We start from the raw sequence: 14,162 nt of genomic DNA, 5'->3' as shown, positions 1-14,162 counted from the left end.
GCATCCGGAGGAAACCCACGCAGACACAGGGAGAACGTGCAGGCTCCGCACAGACAGTGATCCAAGCCGGGAATCGAACCGGGGTCCCTGGCGCTGTGAGACAGCAGTGCTAACCACTGTGCCACCGTGCCGCCCTTGTCAGAAGATTCTTTCCTTATAATGTAGCCCCCTAACGTCTGAAATCACCTTTATTCAATTATCATTTTGCCAGTGGGCAGAGCAAAACTCCTCATTCAGGAATAAAGTGCTCAACACGCTATTCCATCCAGTCAAAGTTTATGTTTTATTCAATGCTGTTTGTTTTTTCCGTTCCGATTAAATTTGCTGAATAAAATGACTCAAGGCACTATTGTACAGAGATATGTTAACTGGCTATTTCTACCTGCAGTTTATAGGAACTCTGACATTTCCTGGCAAAGCAGTTGTGTGTTTAATCAGGATTTGACAGCTTCATTGATATTTATTGGAAAATTTTGCTTCAACAATTTTCTTCCCATCGTCCCTGAGTGGCCAAACTGCACAGTATGTTTTAGTTAATCTAAATGTTAAAGCTGCTCAATAAATATTGATGAATCACAATTGAGTGCTTGTTTTAATATTGAAGATTTCACAAGTTCATTATCCCAGAAAGCTGAACTGTTCTTTTCTCCTGATTTTGTTTTATCATCCTACATTTACTGAGACAATACCACATTCGAAATATTAAATTGTAATCTTCACCAGTTCTTTAATTCCCCTGTAATCTGGCAATCCAATGGGCGGCACAGTAGCACAGTGGTTAGCACTGCTGCCACACAGTGCCAGGAACCCAGGTTCGATTCCTGTCTTGGGTCACTGAATGTGTGGAGTTTGCATGTTCTCCCAGTGGGTTTCATTCCACAATCCAAAAGATGTGCTGGTTAGGTGCATTGGCCATGCTAAATTCTCCCTCGGTGTACGCGAACAGGGGCCAGAGTGTGGCGATGAGGGGATTTTCACGATAACTTCATTGCACTGTTAATGTAAACCTGCTTGAGACAATAATAATTTTTTAAAAATCCTTCACTGGGTTACACATCTACTACACCTAGCCTGCCCCAAAGTCATTGCCAATGATGCCCCTTCATTAACAACTAATGTGTATCCTCCACTCTCCCTCTGAGAAAGGACAGCTGTTTGGTGTGACAGTGTGGCGGAAATCAAGAACTCAGTGATAGTTTATCTTCTAAATCACTTCTCTGATTGGTACAACTTCAAGTCACTTTAGTCCATTGAAGCGATTATGGGTAAAAATTCTTCAACACTAAATACAGTGATGTCTACTTTTCCGGTCAAAAAATTCAGCAGTATTTATTGAGCTTTGAATACTTGCGATGTCTGAGAATATGATTTTGCTAATAGGCATGAGTTAGGGAAAACACATGGACATTCCTTCATTTACCATTCAGCATTGGTTTTCCTCCTGAACAGACGAACAGTCTATGTGAAAATTTTCTCTCCCTAGCCAGAAAAGTTGCAGACAATGGAATAAAGAGTTTTCACTGTCCATTCAAAACCAAATACGTGCCCTGAAGTGATGGCCAGCCATCATTTAATCTTTGGATTCAGTTGACAGTTATAAAACTACATGGAATTTTAATCACACGGATTACAAACATTTATGAACCTATCATTTCCAAGCATCTATTGTTATTTCTGTAATAAATGGATCTGTAATACTGAAATCTTGATGCATGCCGGATGCACAATTATTCGTATCTCTCAGCCACTCAGGCCCAGCCTCTGCCCTATCCCCATAATCCCTCTCATTTATCCCGATAATTCCCCTAACCTCCACATTTTGGGATGCAGAGGGGCCAATTAGCATGGCCAATCTAACTAACCTGCACAGCTTTGGACTACAGGAGGAAACCGGAGCACCCGGAAGAAGCACACGCAGACACGGGGAAAACATCCAAACTCCACACAGACAGTCACCCAAGGCCAGCATTGAACCCGGGTGGCCTAGTGCTGTGAGGCAGCAGTGCTAACAATTGTGCCACCATGCTGCACGAACTTCCTTTGTTCAAGAAACTAAAAGTTTACGCAACAGTTACTTCAACAACAATAAAAATGCATAAATGGCACATCATGAATGATCTATAAATTCCACACAGGAAGCAGGAGAAGGCAAAAGTGACCACAGAACAAAGCAGCAGCCAACAAAGTCTCATGGAGATGCCTCCAATGTAAATCTGCTGAGTCAACCTCCACACCTTCACTGCATTTGATGCTAAACATTGACCATCAAAGAACAAAGAACAATACAGCACAGGAACAGGCCCTTCAGCCCTCCAAGCCCGCGCCGCTCCCTGGTCCAAACTAGACCATTCTTTTGTATCCCTCCATTCCCACTCCGTTCATATGGCTGTCTAGATAAGTTTTAAACGTTCCCAGTGTGTCCGCCTCCACCACCTTGCCTGGCAGCGCATTCCAGGCCCCCACCACCCTCTGTGTAAAATATGTCCTTCTGATATCTGTGTTAAACCTCCCCCCCTTCACCTTGAACCTATGACCCCTCGTGAACGTCACCACCGACCTGGGGAAAAGCTTCCCACCGTTCACCCTATCTATGCCTTTCATAATTTTATACACCTCTATTAAGTCTCCCCTCAACCTCCGTCGTTCCAGGGAGAACAACCCCAGTTTACCCAATCTCTCCTCATACCTAAGCCCCTCCATACCAGGTAACATCCTGGTAAACCTCCTCTGTACTCTCTCCAAAGCCTCCACGTCCTTCTGGCAGTGTGGCGACCAGAACTGGACGCAGTATTCCAGATGCGGCCGAACCAACGTTCTATACATCTGCAACATCAAACCCCAACTTTTATACTCTATGCCCCGTCCTATAAAGGCAAGCATGCCATATGCCTTCTTCACCACCTTCTCCACCTGTGACGTCACTTTCAAGGATCTATGGACTTGCACACCCAGGTCCCTCTGCGTATCTACACCCTTTATGGTTCTGCCATTTATCATATAGCTCCTCCCTACATTATTTCTACCAAAATGCATCACTTCGCATTTATCAGGATTGAACTCCATCTGCCATTTCTTTGCCCAAATTTCCAGCCTATCTATATCCTTCTGTAGCTTCTGACAATGCTCCTCACTATCTGCAAGTCCTGCCAATTTTGTGTTGTCCGCAAACTTACTGATCACCCCAGTCACACCTTCTTCCAGATCATTTATATAAATCACAAACAGCAGAGGTCCCAATACAGAGCCCTGCTGAACACCACTAGTCATAGGCCTCCAACCGGAAAAAGACCCTTCCACTACCACCCTCTGTCTTCTGTGACCAAGCCAGTTCTCCACCCATCTAGCCACCTCCCCCTTTATCCCATGAGATCCAACCTTTTTCACCAGCCTACCATGAGGGACTTTGTCAAACGCTTTACTAAAGTCCATATAGACGACATCCACGGCCCTTCCCTCGTCAACCATTCTGGTCACTTCTTCAAAAAACTCCACCAGGTTAGTGAGGCATGACCTCCCTCTCACAAAACCATGCTGACTATTGTTAATCAATTGTGTGAATAACTCTTCTTCCCTACCTATTGATCTTGGATGGTGGGAAACTCCGACCGGAATGCTGGGATTTATTTTAATATTTGGTGGCGACAAAAGATGCCCTTGAGGCAGCGCAAGGAGAATATGATTTAGTGGTGATTGCTACAAGTATAAGCAAACAGTCGTACTACATGCTTGGCGATTTCTGTAGCATCTGCAGTCTTATATTCTCATACATGTTGTCTAATGTCAAATATAGTTTTCATCAATTATTTGCATCTGTCTACAATGCAGCGGTGACTGAGAGATTTGTTTTACTTGCAGAGGGACTATGTGGGATAATGGGAAGGATCTATTAATGGCGTGTGTTCTCCCACGTCTGCCCAGCCCTGACTATTTCTGGGCAGTCAGTCACATAACAATGAGCCATCATTCAGATTCAAACACATTTCCATTAATTAATTCAGTACAGAATTAGTTAAGGCCGTGAGCTTCATTCCATACTGAAACTAATCTTATGCATTAATCACAATTAGCGAATGTAACTAGAATGTAATGAATGGTATCATCTTCCCTCCATCCATTATGTTTCATTAATCAATGCCACAATTTAGCACTGGCTCTTTCCACAGTATTTGTGAAATACCTGACATCATCTCAGTGATGTTCAAGGTTATCCTTTTCAACGCATCCTGGATAATTACTCTGTGGAGGTGGCACCCCGCAGCCTGGGTAAACAGTCCGGCCCTCACAACAGAAGGTCCTATGTTTGAGCAAAAGGCATTGCTGATAATGGAGTCAGTGTTCATTTGGACACCATTATTGATCAATACATCCATATGATGCAGAATTCGAATTTGAAAACTGGACAACTACGACTGTTATATTTTAACTAGCACAACTACACATACATTTGGTGGGATTTTTCAGGTCACGGTCACCCCAAACCAGTAAATCCCGCCCAAGGTCACCGGACCTTTGCATGGACCACAACCAACCCCCCTCCCCCCTCCTTACCCCACCCCCCGGCCTATTATGATTCCCATGGCAGCTGGGACTGGAAAATTCCCCCCCAGAGTGTAGGGGATGAGCTGCAGCAGATTGGTTAGGTGTACTTGATAGTCATTGCCATCGCTGCCTCTTAATTATTTATTTATTTGTGTCATAAGTAGGTTTACATTAACACTGCAATGAGGTTACTGTGAAAATTCCCTAGTCACCACACTCTGGCACCTTTTCAGGTACACTGAGGGTGAATTTAGCATGGCCAATGCACCTAACCAGCATGCCTTTCGGACTATGGGGGGAAACCAGAGCATCCAGAGGAAACCCATGCAGACATGGGGAGAATGTGCAGACTCCACTCAGATAGTCACCCAAGCCAGAGAGCAAACCTGGGTCCCCGGCGCTGTGAGGCAGCAGTGCAGGTTAGGATGTCTCCACTGCATGTTAGAACATTTCATATGTGAAGTAAAATTGGTAGCAATAATCGGAAGACAGATTATTACATGAATGAGTGGAAATTGAGAGAGGTGTATAGTCAGCGAGACTTTGGAGCCCTCATGCATCAGTCGCTGAAAATAAGTGCACAGGTACAGCAAGCAGTAAAGAAGGCAAATGGTATGTTGGCCTTCATAGCGAAAGGATTTGAGTGGAGGGATAGGGATGTTTTGCTGCAATTGTATAGAGCATTGGTGAGGCCACACCTGGAGTATTGTGTGCAGTTTTGGTGTCCTTATCTGGGAAAGGATATTCTTGCTATAGAGGGAGCACAGCAAAGGTTTACCAGGCTGATTCCTGAGATGGCAGGTCTGTCATATGAGGAGAGACTAAGTCGGTTAGGCTTATATTCACTGGAGTTTAAAAGAGAGAGAGGGGATCTCATAGAAACTTGTAAAATTCGAACAGAGTTAGTCACGGTAGATTCAGAATGTTCCCAATGGTGGGAAGTCCAGAGCTAGGGTTCATAGTTTGTGGATAAGCGGTAAACCTTTTAGGACTGAGGAGAGGAGAAATTTCTTTGCCCAGAGGGTGGTGAATGTGTGGAATTCACTACCACAGAACGTAGCTGAGGTCAAAACATTGTCTGATTTCAAGAAGAAATTAGATATAATTCTTGGGGCTCAAGGGATCAAGGGATATGGGGGAAGGGGGGGGGAAATCAGGATATTAAATTTGATGATCAGCCACGGTCAAAATGAATGGCAGAGCAGGCTTGAAGGGTCGAATGGCCTACTCCTATGTCTCGTTTCTATTTTCCTATGTTTCCAAAATGGGTCATTTTTCAATTATTTAAAGTAGTTTATAGTTTATTTATTAGTCACAAATAAGACTTACATTATCAGTGCAATGAAGTTACTGTGAAATTCACCTAGTCGCCACAATCTGGCACCTTTCGGGCCAATGCACACCTTTCAGACTGTGGGGGGAAACCAGAGCACCCGGAGGAAACCCACGCGGATACAGGGAGAAAGTGCAAACTCCGCTCAGACAGTGACCCATGCCGGGAATCGAACCTGGGTCCCTGGCGCTGTGAGGCAGCTGTGCTAATCACTGTGCTGCCATGCTGCCTATTTTATATTTTCACATTCCCTGTGGGAAAACACATGACTGCACCTGACACCAGATGATTAGGAGGCTTCAGAAATTGATTAATCATGAGAGTGAACTGAATCCTGGAAAATAAAAAACATAGGGCCTGATTTTACCAAAACTTAGCGCCCGCTTTCGGGCGTGAAATAGTGGGAAAGTTGGGCGTTGGGCCTATACCGTAATCTGTACCCGATTCCGAGCAGATCGCGGCTTTACCAACACCCGATTCGGGCGTGGGTCCGGCCCGCGCCTGAATCGGGCGGCCCGACGATTTAAATGCATTTGCATGCATTTAAATCGACTTAATCAACCGCACGCCCAACTCTACCACCAAATCCCACTTTACTGTCTTCTGGCCCGATCCGCGTCCGCGCTGTTACTGACCTGCAAAATAAAGAGCAAACAAAGAACAAAGAACAATACAGCACAGGAACAGGCCCTTCGGCCCTCCTATCCTGTGCCACTCATATTACCCAACTGGACCATTTATTTGTATCCCTCAATTCCCAGTCTGTTCACGTGGCTATCTAGATAAGTCTTAAACGATCCCAGCGTGTCCGCCTCAATCACCTTGCTTGGCGGTGCATTCCAAGCCCCCACCACCCTCTGTGTAAAATACGTCCCCCTGACATCTGTGTTGAACCTTGAACCCGTGACCCCTTGTGTTTGTCACCTCCGACCTGGGAAAAAGCTTCCCACTGTTCACCCTTTCTATGCCCTTCATAATTTTATACACCTCTATTAGGTCGCCCCTCATCCTCCGTCTTTCCAGGGAGAACAACCCCAGTTTACCCAATCTCTCCTCATAGCTAAGACCCTCCATACCAGGCAACATCCTGGTAAACCTTTCCTGTACTCTCTCCAAAGCCTCCACGTCCTTCTGGTAGTGTGGCGACCAGAACTGGACGCAGTATTCCAAATGTGGCCTAACCAACGTTCTATACAGCTGCAACATCATATGCCAACTTTTATATTCTATAGACCTGAAGATCTCTCCCACTCTCTTGCCCCTGCAGGGAAGAGTAATCTGTGGCTGGTAGTGTACCAGTGATGGTGTATCCCTTTACAGGCCCAGCCTGGTCCTTCTCCAATGTCTCCTCTTGGACTTGTACTGATCTTGTAGCCGGTTTTCATGCGGATCCACTGTGGAATCAGCCGGTTCTGCTTCATCTTCTTAGCGAGGAATCGCTTCATCCTGAAGGTTTTGTGAGATGGCATGGCCGCATGTCCACTCCGGTTGGTGGGATCGGCCGCAGACAGGCAGCGGAAGCCCCCCGACCAGAGGATGATACGTCACACCCACTCTCCTCCCCCCACCCCCAGGGGATGATCGGTCACACCCCCTTCCCTCCCACTACCTCCCGACCAGAGGATGATCGTCAGAGAGCCGCTTTCTCCGCTTTCTGCTTTTTTTTCGCGCCTGGGCGCGCTCTGTCAGATTTTTTTCGAACTGCGCATGCGCAGTTCAGAGCTCCGATCAGTCCGCCAGCGCTAAGCCCCGCCCACAGCGCGGATCGGGCTGGAGCTGGCAACACGCGTCTGGGCGCGCTGCAAAGAGGATTCCAGGCGCGGATCTAGTTGGCGCCCGGATTCGGCACTTAGACTCAAAATGGTAAAATTCCCTCCATAATTGATTGGACAACTGAAGAGGACCAATGTTTTGGGAATGACCCATCAGCAGAGCTCAAATTTCAGATATCCACCATGCACCATTGTCTATCCTTCTATGTTACCGTCCACTCTAATGCACAATATCACTTGCTTTTTCTCAAGATTGAAATGTCTAGCAGCCATCAATCTGTCTCATGCATTATTTTTTCATACAAGAAAATCCTAGTGCTGAAAGTTCAGGCAGCACATGTTGCAATGGAAAATTCCTAATCGCAGCGTACACCGTCTCATTGGTCCTACCCCTATAGTACATAATGACTTTTATGGGTGAGGATGAAACCTGTGACAAGAAGACCATTATTCAGCTTTTCTGAAAACATTTGGAAAGAAATAATATTAAATATTTAAAATACTCCGTCTGTTGAAAATTCATGCTTCAACAATCCATTTGTGGACAAGTTTGGAAAGCATCCCAATGAGGGCTTAATGACATTACCAGTATGAGTGGGTATGCCTGTGGTTCTGTTTGATTGCAAAGGACGCACTTCACAAGTGAGTATTACAACTCTAAAGGACACTATCCACATCGGTTTGTGAAAACTGGTCTGAAAAGGAAAAGGAATACTGTACATTTATCACAAGGACAAATTCATACCCTTTCCTTTCTTGCTTAGATAAACAGAGTGAACAGCCATTTGTCCTTGTGTTTGCACTTCTCCAGAATAATGTTTCAAGCTATTAATTTAGCTGTTGAAGCACACTGTCTGTCTTCCTGTTCTTAAGAGGATCCTTTTAAGGACAGAAATCGACTCTAAATAAACCAATAAAGATTTTGGGTTTTGCACTATTTCTGTCCAGTCAAAGATTATCAGAAATTCATTGGTAGGCACAATAAGGCTGTCTACAAATGTATATTTATTTCAGAACTTTTTTTTTTCCAGTGCCTTTACGTACATTCTGTACAGTGGCCAAGTGGTTAGCACTGCTGCCTTACGGCGCCAGGGACCTGGGTTTGATTCCTGGCTTGAGTCACTGTCTGTGCGGAGTCTGCACGTTCTCCCCGTGTCTGCGTCGGTTTCTTCCGGGTGCTCCGGTTTCCTCCCACAGTCTAAAAGACATGCTGGTTAGATGCACTGGCCATGCTGAATTGTCCCTCAGTATACCCAAACAGGCTTTGGAGTGTGGAGGTTCAGGGATTTTCACGGTAACTTCACTGCAGTGTTAATGTAAGCCTACATAAGAACATAAGAAATAGGAGCAGGAGTAGGCCATCTAGCCCCTCAAGCCTGCCCCGCCATTCAATAAGATCATGGCTGATCTGAAGTGGATCAGTTCCACTTACCCGCCTGATCCCCATAACCCGTAATTCCCTTACCAATCAGGAATCCATCTATCCGTGATTTAAACATATTCAACGAGGTAGCCTCCACCACTTCAGTGGGCAGAGAATTCCAGAGATTCACCACCCTCTGAGAGAAGAAGTTTCTCCTCAACTCTGTCCTAAACTGACCCCCCTTTATTTTGAGGCTGTGCCCTCTAGTTCTAGTTTCCTTTCTAAGTGGAAAGAATCTCTCCACCTCTACCCTATCCAGCCCCTTCATTATCTTATAGGTCTCTATAAGATCCCCCCTCAGCCTTCTAAATTCCAACGAATACAAACCCAATCTGCTCAGTCTCTCCTCATAATCAACACCCCTCATCTCTGGTATCAACCTGGCGAACCTTCTCTGCGCTCCCTCCAAGGCCAATATATCCTTCCGCAAATAAGGGGACCAATACTGCACACATGTGACACTCATAAATAAACTCCAAACTTAATCTTAAAAAATCATCCTTAATGCAACAGTATCAATTGTATGGAACTGGTGAACAGACAAGTGCAGCAAACAGTGGATATGTCTAACAATTTACACTCATCTGATACAGTACAATTGTGCACACATTGTCAATTGTTGTGTTTTGGCTGCAAACCAGGCAAAGTGTCAACCAAACAGATGAATTATTAACTAAAAGGAACACTGATCGAGCATGCTTCAACCCAATTGCATTGGGCAATAATATACAAGTAAGGGGTGCATGTTTCACAAACCAGTATTTAAACACCTGGAGTGACAAATAAGATGGTCAACTGAATCTGAATATATCATCAAAGACTCTGTTCAGATGTGCTTTAGAGCTGGTTGGTTTCAGTTGACAGAACTTCCATCATTGTGTCAGAAGTAGATTTAGACTAATTCAGGATTTGAAGTTATAATATTGGGTGACACCTTTGGCCCTGTGGTTAATATGTGGCAACGTGAACATAAATACATGAATATGTCATTAATATCATACTCTATGTCACATTTTTTTCCTCAATTCTTACAACAATAACATTTTATTATGGGAAAAATAGCTGTAGATTGGTAAGAAGCAAATTACTGCGGATTCTGGAATCTGAAACCAAAAGAGAAAATGCTGGAAAATCTCAACAGGTCTGGCAGCATCTGTAAGGAGAGAAAAGAGTTGACGTTTCGAGCCCAGATTCTGGACTGACCTGCTGAGATTTGCCAGCATTTTCTCTTTTGGTTGTAGATTGGTTAGTTTTGATTAAGCTGGCCAAAATATTGGTTTACTTCTTTGGAACAAATAATCATTTTCACTGGTAAATCTCACCATGATGGTTGAGTGTTGAAGTGGCAAATTTATCAAAGCTTAAATAGTTATGTGTGTACTTAATCACAATCTAATGTCCTAACTAGCACCTACCAAACAGTGAAAGCACTCTCTGAGGAAAAAATGTGCTTGGAACAGCAGTCTCTCAATGGCCATGGCTGGAGCTCTTCAATCCAACTTATCAAACCCTTCCCAGTTTATTAATTTCTCTGAAGCAGCTTTTTCTGCTGTACACTCATCTCAGTGACTCGGATGAATTGCTAACAGGTCAGGAAACTTGTCCCATCCCCGGGATATTTGTACTCGTATGCATGTACCCAAGCGATTAGGAAGGCAAATGGAATATTGTTGCTTATTGCAAGGGGAATGGAATACAAAAGTAAGGATGTTTTGTTACAATTGTACAATTGCTTGATTGGCACCATATCTACAGACATCCACTCCCTCCACCACTGAAACTCAGTGGCAGCAGTGTGTACTATCTACAAGACGCACTGCAGCAATTCACCAAAGATCCTTAGACAGCACTTTCCAAACCCATGACCACTTCCATCTAGAAGGACAAGAGCAGCCGATACATGGGACCACCACCACCTGCAAGTTCCCTTCCAGGCCACTCACCATTCTGCCTTGGAACTATATTGCAGATCCTTTGCAGTCACTTGGTCAAAATCCTGGAATTCCCTCCCTAACGGCATTGTGGGTCAACCCACAGCACGTGGACTGCAGCAATTCAAGAAGGCAGCTCACCACCACCTTCTCAAGGGCAACTAGGGATGGGTACACATGCTGGCCAGCTGGCGACACCCATGTCCCACAAATGAATAAAAAAAAGACAGTTGGATAATGATACTTGAAGGGAGCAGATTGCAGGCACATAGTTCGTGATTCAGTGTGAGGGGAGAATACCATTGTCTATGCGCTGCTGGAGTCCTGTGGTTGTGAATACCCATTCCCCCCCCCAGGAGTGTGGAATTGGGCCTTGTATGGTGTACACATGACACAGCCTAATCTACTCAACATGGGTTTGAATGCCTGGCGAGGCATTAGTTATTGCGCAGACGCAACGAGGAATGGTGATGAACAAAACCAATCAGCTTCCACCAGCAGAACAACTCACAGAATCTCATACTGACATATTCAATCATGCCCCACTGAAAGAGATGCAGGGAAGAGGCAAAGGAGCATCTGATCCAGAGAGAGAATGTGTTCAGCTTCCAATTAGCAGAAACATCACTTGAAAAACATCTGAAAGAATGCAAAGTCAAAAGTAAATGGCCAATTGAAATTTGAAACTAGACATTAAAAAAAAATCAGCCAGTACTAGAATCCAATTTTACATTTAGCACAACTAAGATGATAAACACTAAATTAATTGAAAGAGGAAACATTAGTAGCTAAATTAGAATGATGAATTTAGAGGAATTTTTGACTTCCACTTGCCCAGCATGAGAAAAATTGAAGCACTTTCACACAGTTGGTTATCTATGGTGCCAGGCTGCAACTTGCTTATTCTGGGATGATGGGAAGCCAGTCAGCAGACCAGGCCAGGAGTCAGTGGGTGGAGTGGAGGACAGCTGATCCCTCAGGGAGCGGGCAAGCATGGGCCAACAGCAAGCCAAGGTATTTTTGTGGAACCAGTAGGAACACTTTCCTCAAGGCCCAACAAAGATTCACCCGACAATATTTCTGCATCAACTGTGGAGAGGCCGGACCCAAGTTAAGGGTCGCTGGTGTGACTGGTCACCATCTTATACAAATGGGCAGAGAGTGGCACACAAAACCATGCTGCAAACGGGTCTTACAACAGACGTCACCCTCAAAACAAGTAAATTTCCAATTCGCTCCCAGTTGAAAATTGCATTGGCCAAGTTTTGGACATCTATGCGGCTGTTGCTAAGACCTCTTCATCTCTTTGTTTCGCAGGAAGCAAATGGGTGGCTGCTATTTGAAAATCAGTCAGTCGCATCCTTTCTGAAAAATATCTATTGAGAAACTATTTTCACCTCTTGTAAGACAGTAACCTCCAACATATTGACAATGATAATGGATGCCAGGATCCATCAGAAGTGAACAACTCATCACGAAAAAGATTGCTTATGTAAATTAGGGAAATATTAAATGGTGATCAGAATCCCACAGAGCCAGGCCAGAATAAACAGACCAGGTGATCATGCATAATTCATCTTACATCAAGAAACTGTGTCAAAATATATGGCTAAGAATAGCTGTAAAGTTGTGTTTTAATTTATGGGTTCAAATCTTGTCCGAAGCTGCAAGGAATGATTCACAAGTGCATACCACCCAGCGGTATACATTTATTGCTGATTCAGTTCTTATGTAGCTAGCTTCTCAGGATCAGTGGCAATATTTACTCCCTTGAATGGATCCCATGTATCTTCTGCCTCCTCCTCAGGTACCCTGCTCTGGGTTTCCATTGGATTGGTCCATCAACATGCTTGGCAAAGTACTGCTGTGGTTTGCTGTTGCCTTCTTCAGTATAGCTGACCAGCTCTTACCCCCTGCCATTGGGCATATTGGAAGGATTCATAGGCTGATAACGAACCTGATTGGCCACATTATGCATGCACCTCCCATGGCCATTACATCCTGGAGTGGAACTTGAACCCAGAGCTTCTGCCTCAGAAGCAAGGACACCACAAGACTTGCTGCCCATGTCTTTTTGGTCTGGCATTGACTAACACTGATTTTACCAAAACTTAACGGGCGCGAAATCACGGTAAAGTTGGGCGTCGGGCACCCGAATCCAAGCAGATCGCGCCTTTACCGACACCCAATTCGGGCGCGGGTCTGGCCCACGCCCGAATTGGGCGGCCCGACAATTTAAATGCATTTGCATGCATTTAAATCAATTTAATGAACCGCCCGCCCAACTTTACCGCCAAATCCCACTTTACCGTCTTCTGGCCCGTTCCGCGTCCGCGCTGTAACCGACCTGCAAAATAAAAGTCTGAAGTCACCGCTGCAGACTGGTCGGGCGGGAGGGGGGTGGGAGGAGAAGAGGGGGTGTGACGTCTCATCCCCTTGGGGGGGGGGGAGGGGAAGGATGTGACCGATCATCCTTTGGGGGAGGCGGTGGGAGGGGAGGGGGTGTGACCGATCATCCCCTGGAGGGAGGGGGGGTGGGAGGGGAGGAGGTGTGACGTCTCATCCTCTGGGGGGGGGGTGACCGATCATCCCCTGGGGGCGGGGGGGGTGTGGCTGGAGAGGGGTGTAACGCCTCATCCTCTGGTCGGGGGGATTCCGCTGCCTGTCTGCGGCCGATCCCTCCTGGCACCATCACTGGGACACTACCAGCCACAGATTACTCTTCCCTGCAGATGCGAGAGAGCGGGAGAAATGGCTGTGGCTGGTAGTGTCCCAGTGATGGTACCAGGAGGGATCGGCCGCAGACAGGCAGCAGAACCGCCCCCCCCCCCCAGGGAATGATATGTCACACCCCCTCTCCACCCCCCCCAAGGGGATGATACGTCACACCCCCTCCCCTCCCCCCCCCCCCCCCCCCACCTTCCACCCCCACCCCGACCAGAGGATGAATGTCAGAGAGCCGCTCTCTCCGCTGTCTGATTTTTTTTTCCCGCCTGGGCGCGCTGTCAGATTTTTTTCGAACTGCGCATGCGCAGTTCAGAGCTCCGATCGGTCCGCCAGCGCTAAGCCCCGCACACAGTGCGGATCGGGCCGGAGCCGGCAAAACGCGTATGGGCGCGCTGGAAAGAGGATTCCAGGCACGGATCTATTTGACGCCCAGATCC

At 45.9% G+C, this 14,162-nt stretch overlaps 1 protein-coding gene across 1 annotated transcript in view; it reads right to left on the bottom strand.

Annotated features, from left to right (window-relative positions):
- Positions 1 to 14,162, bottom strand: part of LOC144505046 (teneurin-2-like) — a 2,673,959-nt gene that overhangs the window by 1,413,617 nt on the left and 1,246,180 nt on the right. The window lies entirely within an intron of this gene.

The sequence above is a fragment of the Mustelus asterias genome, chromosome 16 (genome assembly GCF_964213995.1).
Source record: "Mustelus asterias chromosome 16, sMusAst1.hap1.1, whole genome shotgun sequence".
NCBI classification, from domain to species: Eukaryota; Metazoa; Chordata; class Chondrichthyes; order Carcharhiniformes; family Triakidae; genus Mustelus; species Mustelus asterias.
Note: the sequence above shows the minus strand (reverse complement) of the source record. Positions and strands in the feature narration are given on the sequence as shown.